Source organism: Drosophila bipectinata, chromosome 2R (genome assembly GCF_030179905.1).
Source record: "Drosophila bipectinata strain 14024-0381.07 chromosome 2R, DbipHiC1v2, whole genome shotgun sequence".
Taxonomy (NCBI): domain Eukaryota; kingdom Metazoa; phylum Arthropoda; class Insecta; order Diptera; family Drosophilidae; genus Drosophila; species Drosophila bipectinata.
In genome coordinates, this window is record NC_091737.1 from 24,940,281 (window position 1) to 24,956,138 (window position 15,858).

The 15,858-nt window shown below is 40.3% G+C and overlaps 1 protein-coding gene and 2 long non-coding RNA genes across 3 annotated transcripts in view; 1 reads left to right on the forward strand and 2 right to left on the reverse strand.

Moving 5' to 3' along the window:
* Nucleotides 1-15,858, forward strand: part of Egfr (epidermal growth factor receptor) — a 39,695-nt gene that overhangs the window by 6,383 nt on the left and 17,454 nt on the right. The window lies entirely within an intron of this gene.
* Nucleotides 10,111-11,053, reverse strand: LOC108118713 (uncharacterized). Its single transcript, XR_011442422.1, has 3 exons — nt 10,375-11,053; nt 10,279-10,321; nt 10,111-10,209 (listed from the first exon to the last, which is right to left on the reverse strand). It is a non-coding gene; the product is annotated as an uncharacterized lncRNA (long non-coding RNA).
* On the reverse strand, nt 12,980-13,788 carry LOC138926091 (uncharacterized). The gene is made up of 3 exons (XR_011442436.1): nt 13,251-13,788; nt 13,144-13,183; nt 12,980-13,076 (listed from the first exon to the last, which is right to left on the reverse strand). It is a non-coding gene; the product is annotated as an uncharacterized lncRNA (long non-coding RNA).

The window sequence follows — 15,858 nt, forward strand, 5'->3', positions numbered from 1 at the left end:
CGAAGAGCCAAGATCTCTCGCTCTTTCTCCCAGAAAAAGCATTGGGAAAATTGGAATGTTTATGCCGGGCCGAAGTCGAAGTCGAAAGCGTTTGCGTTAATTAAAAACAATTAAAGTGGCAGGCGCTTCTGGGAGGCAGGAGGGTGCCTCTGGCAGGGGGTTGGCCAGCATCGGGGTCGCCAGAATTGTTGGAATTGGAACCAAGTACTATAGACATCTAGATCTCACGCACAAGCCACCAATCCAAAGATCAAGCCGAAAATAAAGGTTTTGATGCAACAAATATGGGTCGGGTTAGGGGAGAAGCCGACTTCGGCTTAGGGCCCTACACGCTGCGGCGCTTCTCTTTTTCATTTTCATTTGTTTTGTAGCCCCAGCAACGGGTTGACTTTCCATAAAAATTGTATAATATTAATTGCGGTTAATTGGGATTAACAGCTGCGCCAAAATGTTTGCGGCTCTCAGTGCACTCGGCTTGGGGATCACTTCGCTGGAATCCCAAAGGGGAAAGTACACTAAAAGAAAGAGTTTTTAAATGAAGGGTTTCAGTTGCCATGGAAACACATATTCTGCCTGAAAAGGGCCTTCGAGAACGGAAGCAGAGACCTGGCCCAAAAACGATTTATGGCCGAACGGGTTCCAACATCTCTAGCTCTTCGGCAGCGGCTTCTAGGCATCCCCACGCTTTTTTTTCTAGCATGGAGCCGGTTCCCATTTCCTGGCAAAGTGATGACAAAACTTTCAGAATGTCCCGTCCAGCTATTGCCACTTGCCACTTGCTCCATGGACCGCCCCATCCGGCGCTGGCCCCATCCGGTGTCGATCGACTGGTTTCTCCATACAATTTTGTTTTTAGTTTTCGTCGCTGCACAGGATTGCCTAGCCATCCATAATTGTAGCGCAACAGTAGGTATGTATGTATTTGTGTGGAAAAATCAGTAAAGAAAATCGTTATGGTCCGCATCCGAGCCAGAGCCCGAGCCGCGGCGATTTTCCTGCCTGGAATTTCCGCTCTTGTTGACGTCGCGCTAATTACGATGATGGAATAGCCGACAGGCTGTGGGCCCTCATTCAGGCCATTTCCAGTACTGAGACCAGTATTAGTACCGATACCTGTACCTGTTTGGGCCATCATAGATTGGCCGCGTAGATTACACATTGCCACCGACCACGCTTCCAGCCATACACATACACCACGTACTATACTATATGTGGCAAGTAATTGTTTTGGCCGCGCCAGAATGTTGCAGCGGAAGTAATTTGAGGTTGATGATGATGCTGCAAGCGGCGGTCTTTCATGGCTTGGGGTTAATAGGCTCACACTGGGGTTAATCGTTAATGGGCATCCTATGCACTTGCACTTTGGTGCCACTGGGCAATGGGAGTAGGAAACTACAGTAGAGTTCTGCGAAATAATTACAAGCCAAATGTTGTAAGGGAACTCCTAAAAGTACTACTTATTTTTGAAATAAAATCATAAACATTTGGAATTTCGTTGCTGTTCAGAGATACTTACATGTTCAGAGCCACACCCCTTCTGAATACTCAATGAGCAGACAAATAAGAAACATTTAAAGACAAAAAACATGGGGGAAAGCCACACCATTCAAATATAACGACTGCATTTTCAATTTTCCAAAATACCGCTTCTTGGAGATAAGCCGGGCCATGGGGTCTGGACTTGACTTGTTGGCCTTTGTCTGGCAAGTATGTGAGAAATGATGGAATCACTTTTCTTCTCCGCTCATGTCAATGGTTAAGTGAACTCCACTCCATCGGCGACATTTCAAAAGATATTCAAATGAGCCTCTGGCTTCGAACGGGCCTGGAAAAGGCGATTAGTATGTCAGAGTTGGAGTCGGATTATGATTATGATGAACACTCCCATTTAGAATGGCTTTCAAATCAGAGAGCCAGACTGACTTTGCATGTCACAATTCAGAATGAACATGAACCAAATAACAAACATTACAAACATTGGCAATTGCACAAAGTCCAAAAGCGAAGACCATACGTTGAGGGAGTGGCTGCATAATTATATGAATTTATTTCAAAAACACTGGAAAAAGTTTATTTGAAAAACAAAAATGGAAGATACGAGTTTGAAGGCAGGTTTTTTCCTATAGAAGTTATAATAATATTCAGAACCCTCTTAGACATTCTTTGATTTATTTTCAGTGTAAGACTTTTGGGATCTGTATTGAACATGTAGGGAGTACGTGAATATGTGTAGTAGCTTATGCGCCAGGCCAGCCAATACTTTACTCAATAATAAAATACAAAATACAACTGAGAAATTGTCATGACGATCACGTATGTAAAAACAACGACAACGTGTTCTTGGAAGATTTGAGAGAGCCCCGGCGAGGAGAAGGAGGCAGACATACCACTGGGGCCTCTACTATGTAGAATCTGTTGAAACTAAAAGTCTATCTCCCCTTGTTCACCTCCGGCGACCTTTTGTCAAGTCTGTGTACTTTGGCAGTGCACGTGTAGTTGTTGACTTGTGCTGATTGCAGCTTTAATATCACCTCGACAACGTCGTCTACACATGTAGGCACATCATCATCATCGAAGCCCAGAAAGCCCCAGCACCAGGTTTTTTTTTAGAAACCCAACTATGTGCACAACAAAAATACAGTTTTCCAAACCAAAACTGAATATATTTTGTAGAGCTCAGCACGTTTGAAAGAATATGTGGATTTCCAAAAGTCAGCAATCTTTGGATCCGAACGCCATTATGGTTTTAATATTCGTTTGTATTGTATGGCTGTAATGGTTGCTATTTTTCAGTTGAAGTCGCCTCTTGGCCAAGCATTCATTTTCACATTATGTGGCGAAAAAAAAAGAAAAAATAAAAAACTGATTAACAAACTGTGTTAAGCACCGAAGATCGAGCCGAACTCGGTGCTGAATTGAATTTTGATGAACACCCGCTGACAAGGAACGGGGCCAGGGGGAGCAGACCTTTTTTCAGGGCTTGGTCTTCGGCTTAGGTTTTGGGGTTTCAGCTTGGGTCTTAGCCAGTCCCGGCCAGGTGAAGAAGTAAAATTTATAAAACCGGCTCTACTCTCCAGCGGATCACAGCTTCGGTGCCTGTGCTCCGGAAGTAATTAATGCTTTACTTTATTTCATTTTTTTCACCTCCTCCTGGTGTGCTGTGCTTTTGTTTGCCACACAAAAACAAAAACCTAAAAAACAGAATCTATGCCCCGTCCGGAGGAGGCAGAGTGGAGTACCTCACCAAGTTTAAGAGTCGATGATGATGATGATGCCAGTTGGAAACTTTCACCAATGCCTGGCTGGCCTGGAAATGATGTGAATTTTCCAACATTTGCCCAATATGGTGGGGGGCCACTATTCCGCCCGATATGGCTCTGTGGCAGCGACATAATTGTGATCAATTGCCAAGTGGCATCCTACTGACCAAACCGAGTAACTTGGGCACTCCATTCCTGGTTGGATGCTTGGCTGCTGTCGCTCAGCAGCGTTGTACCCTTTGTCTTCGGTTTAATTAAAGCGACCAGACCAGGAGTCGGTGTATCTGGACATGAAGCTCTTGCCTTGTTTGCCAACTCGATGTTGCCGCAATCGGGCATCTGCATCGCATCCAGCCCATCCTCCTCCTCCTCCGCGGTCATGCCACTTCAAAACATACTCCTCCATCTCCCGACCAGCTGCCACAAGTTGAGCCACCGAAGTTAACGATCCGCTCATAGTTTGATTGATATCCCCAAGTTCTATAAGGCAGTGAGAGAAAAAGTTTCAAAAACGCAACAAATTTATAATCTGGGTTCAAACTTCCAAATCTTTGTTTTTCTGAATTTCTATTGGCATAAAGAAGTCAATAAAAGTTGCGATGTGTTTTTAAATGTCTTGTTTTTTTAATGACTTGAATTTTAAATATTATAATCTATAAAAAAAGCTCAAGCTAATTTTTTGTCTTAAAAAGTAATGTTCTTAAACGCCACTGATAGAGATTAAAAATCTGCAGTTTTCAATTAGGAAACTCTCTGTTTTCTGCTAGAATCCTCTACTAGTTGAGTTTGTGTATAGTGTTTTTCTCTCTCTGTATTAGATGATCATAAAGCAGAAGCCTCTGCCCGATCACTCAACCGTTGCCCTGCCCATTGGTCACCACCCAGCCAAAGTCACAGGCGTCTCGTATCGGTCGTTGGATCGGTCATGTCGCAAGCTGGCCAAGCTCATTTTTTCCACTACTCTTTTTTTATTTTCTGTTCATTAATTGCCAACATTTCATATTTTATTTCAGCATTATTTTCCTTAGCTGCTCTGCGCTCTTTTTCCATTTGTTTTTCAATTATTTTTGTGGCCCTTGGTGTGTGTTTTATATTTGGGTTTTTTTCTGTTTTTTTTTTTATTATATTTTTTCATTCGAATCAAGCACGCTTGTTGTCGCCAGCGTTGTTGGTTGGTTGTAGCCCGGTTTGTGTTTTTTTGTGTTTTATTTTAGTTATTATTTTGCTTTATACCCCAATGGAAATGAAATTCCGCTGGCTCAGCGCTTGGGTCTTGGGCTTCGGTGTCGGACTTCATACAACAAACACTGCAGCTCAGCGCTTCCATCAGCCAATGATTATTATTGAGTTTGGTTCGCCTCTGGCTCTGGCTCTGGCTCTGATAACATTTTGACACGGCTACGGCTATCAGCAGCGTACTTTGTCCGGGCACAGCAGCGGCCAGAAATCCGGAATCACAAGGTGATCCTTAGGAGGGAGAAATTACACAATTTCATAGATGATAGTTGATACTCCTGGCCATTGCATAACTCTTTCTATTTGGAGCAGAACAATTCAGTCGCAGACTGCAATAAAAAATACTGTCTGCCATCCAACATCCGCCTACGATATCTACAATATATAGGATGTCCACATTTTTTATTGCCCATCAAATCAGCAATGTAAAGCCACGATTTGGAGAATCTGCAGTTAGCACTTAATTAACATTCGGCCCCTTTGACTTGGCCGGATTCGGAATTCGGGCTCGAATGATTTATAATGTGAGTGAAGATTGCTTTTCATTCTCAAGTTTTCGAGTTCACCGTGGGTCAACCTTTTTGTTATTTTCGGTTTTTGTTTCCATCAGGTGGGCATTTGCATATGGGGCGAGCGGATGCTGAAATTGTGGGAATTGGGAAAACGTTTAGGGTACAATCAGATGGCGATAAGGTGGCCGAAAACGTTTTGAATAATAAGCGGGATTAGTTGGGAACAATCGAGGCAATTGTGATCTGCAAGATACCTCGGAGACTTTGCTGGGAGAAAGTGATTCCATCTGCTCTGCTGATATTCTTGGAAATTATGAAATTTCAATATGATTCAGAGCTGCCATCAGATGCTCAAACACATTACTCATCAAGTACCGAGACGATCTTGATTCGCTTTGAAATTCATTTGTGGCATTGACCTTTGTATCTGTATCTCGTTTGTGTATCTCGGTGGCTCTCTATCGTCATGGCAAGAACGAAATTGACACAAATTGCAAAAGCCAAAACAGCAAAAAGCAAAGATCTGCTAACCCACAATTAGCATCTGGAACTAGGGATCTCCCATGTGTTTCGCTTTGTTTTTTCTGCAATCCCCAATTGCAACTGCAACTGTGTTTTGGGGTAAATGTGAAAAATTCTTGGCGGAATTGCAAAAAAAAGTGAGTGAGGAGTGCCTCTCATCTGGCTGGCATCACTAGGTCTTATTTTTTTGTGTTTTGTTGGTTTGTTTTCAGTGTCGTGAGAACTTTTTCGCGTTTGGGCGCACAGCGTGTGAATTGAAAGCCGAGTGTGGAAAGGGCCGGGTCGCGACGGTCCGGGTGGGGTGGGGCTGGTCGGAGCTTGCGGAAACTATCTGGGAAGCGAAAGTGTTGCAAGTGCTGGGAAAGCAAGCCAGCAGTCAGCCAAAGAGGCAACAGTGAACGCAATCATGAGAGTTTGTCAGCGTTTTGCAATGGGGATCAATAATATATATCATTATTATTTCAAATCTTATATATATTTCAAAAGACTTTTAAAACCTGACTAATCTAAACTTTAATTCTTTATTTGCAGGTGAGTTCCGCTGCAGATGTCCAACTTCTCTATAATTTTTTCCAAATGTTCGTGAGTCGACAATTAAAGGTTTGTTAAGCAATTAGGCAGCTGAGCTCGTGACGAAGCTTACCTCAAATCAATTGTATGGGTTTCCAAAAACAAAAACAAAAAAAAAGAATTCCAAATGAGAACAAAATGCCAAACAATTGGAAATTCATTAAGCCCCGATGTGGCAATAGCCGGTATCAAATGCAGCCGACAGCAACAGCAACAGCGCAGTCGCAGCGTGGCACAATTGGCCCGGCTCTAATGCGACTCTCCGTTGTCTTGGCTACGGATTCGCGGGCCCTGTTAAGGGGGGGATGTAGTCAAAGTTATGCATGAAGTGTTTTATGGCAAGAACAGCGAGTGCCCATACAGAGAGAGAGACATTAGTTATTATTGTATTAAATGTAACTATTCTATGATAAATATGTTGAGTGATTACACTAAAAATTCATCATATTTTTAGATTTGCTTTTTATTTAAAATTTATATTAGGACAAAATGGGAGATCGTTTGAAAATATTTTATAATTTTTCTTAGTGCACTTCCTTGTGTGTGCAACAGATACCCAGCTGGCAGCCAATTGTTGCACTCTGGGATATTGGACAAAAGGCCCTTTTCCATCCCCTCCCTTCCATTGGAACCCCTTTGAGCCCATATTTCGGTGGTGGCGACACCGACACGCATGCACGTTACCCCGACAAAAGGGACTCGATCGGGGCACCCCTGCCCCCGTTTGAAATATAATGAAAACAAAAACTTAAACAGCCCCCACACACCCGCAAAAAAGGCAGAAAGCAAAACAAAGCACAGACCAAAATTGAAGTTGGAAAACTTCACGCCTGGTTGCCCACATCGGGTGTTCTTTTGCTGGATATATGGCCATATAGCGCTATGCGGATCTCCCCCTTCGATCCATGCGAGTGCGCATGCGCCAACGCCAACGCAGATATGGTTGGGCCGGTGGCATGACCTGTGTGGACGTGCAACAATGGCACACGAGGGTTAATGGTATGTCGTACTGGTTTGGATTCTCCGACGGTCATTATGCGACGACCGCTTCATAACTGGAACATCGCAGAAACCAGCACAGTGGTTGTAAAATCTGTCCAACGGAATGGCTCAAAAATCAATATCAAATCAAGATTTTCAAGCCATTTCACAAGTTTGTGCAAATTGTTGGAGACAATGCTTACCTTTGTACGCCAAATGCATGAATAATAATGATAATAGAGAGCTAAAAACTCTTAAGTAGACAAAAGATTATTTTATGCAGTGGTATTTCTTAAATGCTTCTTTTATATCATTTATTTTTATTTAAAATGCTTCAAAAAACATTCAAGTTTTCCAAATATTGAAACGGTCATACCATTTTGTAGTTTTGCAGCGACACGCATTGGCCGGCGGCATGACTAGTGTATGTAGAATGTAGAAACTGACATTATTATTTGTCGGCGCTAGATGGCGCCGTAAAATGTAAGAGTGATGTAAAAATTTTTCCTTTTGACAATTTTTTATGTATTTATTTATTTAACTTTAAATTGTAAAATTATATAATTTTGAATAAATTAAAAAATTATTCAGACCACTTTCATGAAAATAAATGAAACAATGAAACACACACCATTCTTCCCTTTGCACGCAGTATATAAGTCGGAACGGCCCGGATCGGCCGACTATATTCTATAGGTGCCTTATAACTGATTTTTAAGGATCGGCCTACTATATCGGCTACTCGGCTTCGCCCGAAGTTAGCTTTCCTTTCTTGTTTAGATTTTTTATTGTAATTAATTGGTTTTATTATTATGTAATCATAAGGATCGGCCAACTATATCCGATGTTTGCGATATATATCCGGTTTTAACTGCAAGGGTATATCAACTTCGGCTCCGCCCGAAGTTAGCTTTGCTCTCTTGTTATAAATAAAATAATCAGCTTATTAAAATTAAATTATTTTCATTAATTATATTATTTTATTTAGATTCTCATGAAAACATGTCAGAATAGTCAATATCAATTTCATTTTGTATAACGTTTCGTATCCAGTCCTTGTAGAAGTAAACATTAGTGTGTACAGTAAAATTATGACATATCTGATCTCCATAACTAATTAAGCCTATCTGAATTGTATTACCGTTTAACAAATAAGTAACTGGCCCGCCAGAATCGCCACCACAAGTATTTCCATTTCCCGGCCCAAGACATATTTGAGAACTGTCAATGCTTACTCGGAAGTATTTGTTACATTCCAATCGGTCGTAAACTTGTAAAACAGCAGTCCTTAAATAAGAACTCCTTGTTTCATATAAATTCGGTTTACCCCATCCAGACACATTATAATGGGAGGCAATATTCAGAGGATTGTAGTTCACGGGCAGACAGATAGGTCCAATGAACTCTGGGGCAATATAAGTTTTATATTCTGTTTCAGGTATCCGTAGAATGCATTTTTACTCACCATCGTATGTCACTGAACGAGACAATCTGAAAAGTCCAATATCATTCTTGATCTCAGTCCTGTTATACTCGGGGTGGGGGATTTGCCGGTCCACTTCAATTATCTTTTCAGTTCCAGTTCTATATCTTGTGTATTCTCCTAAAATCGCAAACCTGACAAAAACTATGAATCACGAAAGTAAAAATCAATATTTCAACTTACATTCGAGATTCGCTCTGGCAATGCGCCGCACTCAACACAAACCCTAAAATTATAAATCGATTATAATTTTACTTTAAAAAAAAACCCCATTTCACTTACTATTAGTGATAAGCGAACCGCCACACCATTGACTTCCGTCTAATAGCACCATCCATTGATGGCTATTCACCTCAGCCAAGCCTCCTCCAAGTATTCTATAGTTCTTTGGCACACAGTCATTATCCAGGTAATTGAAATCCAACTTTTTAGTACTAGCCTGATTTTTTACTATCATACTGATTATTAAAATGATCACAGCTATTGCAGTCTTCATGTTTAAAGTCGAACTAAATTTTTGATTGAGCGCAGTCTAGCTTTTATACAGCTGTAGGCAATCAAAGTGCCAAGAATTTCTTCGGAATTTCCCATGAACATCATCCGATAAGAGAAATTTAAATGCTCTATTAATTTAAAACAAAAAACGTCTCTAGAACCACAAATATTGTGGCTCCTGTATAGGACTCTAATAAGTAAGAAAAATAAATTCAATTTTTTTTTCGTAGAAAAAATACCCGGATATTTGCGATTATAATATTAAAATGACTAAATTTTCCGGTATTTTATGTTTTTTATTCATTTTGTTGCAAACACGAATCAGAAATCTGTTTGGGATACTTTTCCCTGAACTATCTTTAAAATAACCAAGAAGAGAAAGTTCCTTGAAATATTTAGACAGATTTATTTTAAAATTTAAGATATAATTTTTTACAAATTTTTTGCTTTTGGAAAATTTTTCTAGAAAAGAAAATATGTTTCTGGTATTCTTATAAATCAAATATTTTCAAAAGAATAGTCCTTATTTTCGTTTATGTCGGTTTTATGTGTGCGAACCATTTCCGATATCCAGGCCATGTAGTGGTAGACATGAGTGTGGACAGATAGACTTTGGCAACCCCATATTCCAAAACTTACTAGTCCAATCTGAACTGTCACTGTGCCACTACCTTGGAAATTGACCAAACTAGTAAGTGGCCCACCCGAGTCTCCATTGCAGGGATTGCCATCAGCAGGTCCAACACATACCTGGGACTCGTCAATGTTTCCGAGGTTTCTACAAGTCGATCTGTCATGTACGAGTACAGTGGCCGTCATTAAAACAGAGCTCGTTGTTGCATTATAGCTCGTCCGACCCCATCCTGTCACATTTAGGTTGCGGACAACGTCCAGAGCATCGTAGTTTGTGGGCAAACAGATAGGTCGAATGTGCACTAGGGAAGAATCCGTATTAGTTTCGGTTGTGGATATCCTTAGAATCAATTTTAACTCACTAGTGTACTCCACAGGTCGAGACAGTCTAAAAAGAGCAATATCATTCTTGTGCTTATCTCGATTATAGTCGGGGTGAGGAATTTGCAAGTCCACAGGAATTTTTCTTTCCAATCCAACATCAAAACCCCGGAAGTATTCTCCAAGAGTTGCATACCTGAAGGGACGTAAAGAAATAAATAAAAATCAAAAGGACATGTCAGTGAAAATCTCTGTTTCTACTTACGTTTTTAATTCGCTCTGGCAATGCGCCGCAGTCAATACAAAACCTAAGATTTTTGAAATGACTATGACTTTAACCGGAAAATCCAAGGTGACTTACGATTAGTGATGAGCGATCCGCCACATAATAATCGACCTTCTAGTAACACCATCCATTGGTTGCTCCCAAAGTCTGCCAGCTGTCCACCCGATATTCTTGCAGTTGAGGAAGTACATTTAGGCTCCAGGTACTCAACCAAAGCCTGATTTTTTCCTATCGCACTGATGAAAAAAATAAACACTGCTGTGGCTGTCTTCATTTTTGAATTAAGACTGAATCTGCTCTCGCCTAGAATTGATATTTATTCCATTCTGAACATGTAGTATATGACAGACATATAATATCAAAAAATAATCAAAGTTCAAGTTTAAACAAAAAGATTAAAAAAAGGTCTTTTATTTTAAAATTTAAATACTTGAGCTTCGTTAACATTATTGACGATGCATCGCATGCTTTGGCGGGGTCTAGGAGACACTATATACATATAGCCGAAGCATTAAAAATTTTCTGTTGAACGCGTCGATTGACACCTCACCGATCCCTACACGACTTTTTGTTTAAAATTTCTCGGGAATTTCTCAAATGACAAAATTGACAAAAAGTTTGTTCATCTGGTAGTCTGTTAGGTAAATTGAACTATGTATGTACAATTTAAGAAAAATTGGCAATGTTTGTTGTTCAAATGTCGCCCATTTATTTTCTAATCAATTCTAAAAAATAAAAAAAAGTTTTAAAATGTTCGTATCAAAAGTCGACGCGACTCATTTTAAAAAGGATGAAGGAACCTTGTTTTAGTGAGCTCCAAAGCCTACAAGATATAAAAAATCACAAGCATCAGCTTTTTTTTTATTTTTTTTTATTATTATTTTATATTATTTATATTTTTGCCTATTAAAGTTAAGATAGCTTTATTAGTTAAATGTATAGTCCTCATCTTGGTGTATGTCATGCTGGCGAACAATGTCTAATATCCAGTCCATGTAGGAAAAGACACGAGTGTGGACAGAGGTTGTTACGCACCCCGATCTTCCATAGCTGACTACGCCAATCTGAACTGTCACGTCTGTGCCTCCATAATCAAATGAAGTAGTGAGTGGGCCGCCCGAGTCTCCATAGCAGGGACTGCCATCACCAAGTCTAACGCATATTTGAGACTCGTCTACGGGTCGCATAAGCGATCTACACCACGATCTGTCATATATATTCACGGTGGCCGACTTCAAAACATAGCTGACTTCACTATAGAAGGTCGTACCCCATCCTGTCACAGTCAAACGGGAAACTCCATTGAGAGCATCGTAGTTCAAGGGCAAACAGATAGGTCGGATAAAGTCTAAGAACCCATTTTTTTTAGTTTCTGTTTTAGTTATCCGTTGTCTTAATTTTTACTCACATGTATACTCCACTGGCCGCGACAATCTGAAAAGTGCGATATCATTCTGCTTTTTCGTTGGATCATGGTAGGGATGAAGGATTTGCAAGTCCACAGGAATTTTCCTTTTTATTCCACTATCATAACCTCTAAAGTATTCTCCTAAAGTTGCATATCAAAAAAGGTGAAAAGAAGGAGTGTCTGTGAGGACATGAAATTGGAAATCTACACTCTTACTTACGGGTTATGGCTCTGGCAATGCGCCGCCGTCAATACAAAACCTAAAATAATTATGTGTGTACATATACTATTTACCAACAAAATCGAATACTACTTACGATTGGTGATAAGCGAACCGCCACAATAATTGATACCATTTAGTGCTTCACCTTGAAGTAACACCATCCATTGATTGTTGAACATGTCTGCCCTACGGCCTCCTATTATTCTTGCACCAGGGGGCAAGCATTTTGGTTCCAAAAATTCAACAGAAGCAGCACGATTTCTCACAATCACACTGATGAAAAAAATAATCTCTACTGTGGCTTTCTTCATTTTCAAATTGGGACTAAATCTTCTTTCGCCTAGAGAGTGAAATTTATACATTGATAAGTATACAATATGTACATATGTGTATACAAATTATGCCATTAAATTTATTAATCACAATTGTCAAGAAAATAATCAAAATTCAAAATTATATATTTTTTTTTGCTTTTGGAATATTTTATTGCCTCTTTTGGGATGATTTTATTAATAAAATGTATAGTCCTCATATTGTGGCACATCAGGTTGGCGAACAGTTTCCGATATCCAGTTCATGTAGAAATAAACACGAGAGTGGACAGAGGTTGTTACGCACCCCGATGTTCCATAGCTGACTACGCCAATCTGAACTGGCACGTATGTGCCTCCATAATCAAAATAAAAAGTGAGTGGGCCGCCCGAGTCTCCGAAGCAGGGACTGCCATCACCAGCTCTAACGCATATTTGAGACTCGTCTACGGGTCGCATAAGCGAACTACACCACGATCTGTCATATATATTCACGGTGGCCGACTTCAAAACATAGCTGACTTCACTATAGAAGGTCCTACCCCATCCTGTCGCAGTCAAACGGGAAACTCCATTGAGAGCATCGTAGTTCAAGGGCAAACAGATAGGTCGTATGAAGGCTAGGGGACAATTCATTTTAGTTTCTGTTTCTGTTATCCGTATAATTAATTTTTACTCACTAGTATACTCCACTGGTTGAGCCAATCTGAAAAGTGCAATATCATTCTTCTTCAAAGCTGAATTATAGTAGGGGTGAGGGATTTGCAAGTCCACAGGAATTCTCCTTTCCCTTCCACTATCATATGTGATTAGGTAATCTCCTAGAGTGGCATACCTGATGGGGCGAAAAGAAGGAGGGAGTTGAAAAAAAAATAAAATTGAAAATCTATACTTCTACTTACGTGTTAGGGCTCTGGCAATGCGCCGCCGTCAATACAAAGCCTTAAATACCAATAAATAACGTTAACTTGTGTGTATTATAATTACCAAAAAATATAAGTTTACTTACGATTAGTGATAAGCGAACCGCCACAATTTTGTACTTCACTTAGTAGTAACACCATCCATTGATTGCCAAACATGTTTGCCACACGTCCTCCTGTTATTCTTCCACAAGGGGGCAAACATTTCGGTTCCAGGAATTCAATATAAGCAGCCTGATTTTTCACTATTAGGCCAATGAAAAAAATAATCAGAGCTGTGACTGTCATCATATGAATTTAAAATCAAATGAAATACCAATTGGCTCCGAGTCTCTCTTTTATAAATATGATTATATAATGCCTAAATTTAAAGATTTGTTTAATATATAGGGTCATTGAAATGACATTAGAGGCTTGAAACCTATGAACTTCTTAAACATTTATGAATATTATTCAAATGAACAATACTTGCAATGTCTTATACATATGTACAGCATCATTTAAGATTGCCAAAATTTTTAAATAAATAAACTTTGCGGGATATTCCCGTTAAATTAATGGTACTGATAAGAATTGTCTGAACCAAGAGATGCACATCTAGAGGCACTTTAAAATATATTTTATTGCTCTCGAAAATGGTTTAATATTCCCCATGATTGTCGGGAATTTAGTTTTTTAGTTTAAAGACCGAATAAGGGGACCATAGTATAGCACCACATTTCCCTGTATTTTGCTCGGATGCTGAGCCATCATTTCTTGAGAAATCTTAACTGACACCGAGAAAGGGGAAGAGAATTAAGCTCTGCCTCGTGTGTGTGAGCCTCTCAGTGGCTTATTCGAAGTTGTGATGTTGTATATTACGGCCGAAACCGGTTTAAGTTCGAATCTCGGAGTGCACACACTCTCTGGGCAGAAAAAAAAAAAACACAAATCAAGAGGAGACAAACAACAAGCATAGCCTCGGCAGAAATAATCATTTTCATTTGAAATAAGCAAATGAGCCGCAACAACAACGAATGAAAAAAATGAATAGCTTGGAATTTGAATATTCGAATTGGAATGTCTGAACTCTAGCCAAAGGTAATGATATTAATTCTCATCTAATTATGAAAGCTTTGTTTGAAATCGAGGGGTGACAAGCGGGCGAAATTCATCAACGCATTAATAAATGAGGATTTTATTGGAACTTTGTTTAAAGAATTATACATATTTAGGGTTTTAGAATTTATATCTAAAATCTTTTTTTTCTCATACGTATTAAATGGCTTTAAAAAATGTTCAATGTTTAACCCTATATAGAAACAGAAGAACCAAATTCCGTCATTTTATTTTTATACCTGGAAATATTCTTTAAACAATTTTTAAAAATATTCCTACCTTTCCCATCATCATCATCCACATTACTCCTCTCCACCGAATCGGGCTTTCTGGATTTATTGACCTTGCCGGGGCTGTTGCCAGTGGGGCGGCATGAATCCTTACATTGCGGAATGCGGCTGCGGTCGGCATGGGTCCAATACGGGCGATGTTGCTGCTTCATGTTGCTGATGTTGACACCACAACAATTGCAACAGCAACAGCATCAGCAACAGCAGCATAGGCAGCATCAGCATCACGTCTATGGTCTTGACTTTGGCTGCAACTCAGTCGCCGCACGTACAACAGCCATTTTACATAGCCGCCGATTAGCCAAGGTAACAAACGAAGAACTGGGCCCAGACCCCGGCTGGTCTCGCCTGGGCCCGGCTCAGATCCAAAATGAGCTATCTCACTGCGCAAATCTTTCACTTCGTGGTTGTTGTCGTTGGCTTTTAAGGGCCTTCCAGCCATCGAGCCATCCAGCCCAGCCATTTATCGCAAATGCATTGTGGCAGTTGGCCGATGCACTCCAGCTCCACTCGCTTCTTGGGCCCAGGCATCCCCCTCACCCCGTTACCCCGTCTCCTCCTGCCCTTGTCATCTTTCTCGGCCTGGCTTTTGTTTCATGCTCCATGGCTAATGGCACGCAGGCTCCACAGGTTGCCGCTGTCGAGTGTTGTTGCAACAAGCTGTTGTTGACGGGCGCTCTGCACTCCAAGGTCCAAAGGCGAACATAAACATGATGAATGCACTTGAAAAAATAGTATAAATATAAAATTTGAATAACTCTAATAGTGTTTGCAGTCATTATTTTTGGCAAAAGCTGTAGATTATGACTTTTGGAATCTGAATAATATTTTTAGAATAATATTTAATTGCTTATCACTTTCTTTCTCTGGAGAATGGTTCGGCGGCACACGTGTGCGTGGCTAAAACGTCCGTTTCTCGGCTTCTCTGCCCGCTTATCGCTTAGAGATTCTTTCTCGCTCACTCTTTCTCCCTGGCCATTTTTCTAGAGGTGGTTTTCTTATCTGACCGATGTGGCATTCACTTCGTGCTTTATGCTCGGATTAAATTTTAGCAAATCGAAGCAATGCGCTAATTGAACTTGCTGCTGGCTCCCTGCCCTCCCTGCCCTCCGACCCTCGCCCTCCGCTCAAAAAAAGAGACCCACACAACATTGTTGTACTGAGCACAAGCCACACACATCTTGGAAATATTGTGGTGATAGCGATGGAGACAAAAGGAATCAGCTTAAAAGTACATAGCATATATGGTATGGATATTTATAAACCGAGGCGAGTACTTGGAGGAGCCCTCAGCTCTAAAAAGACG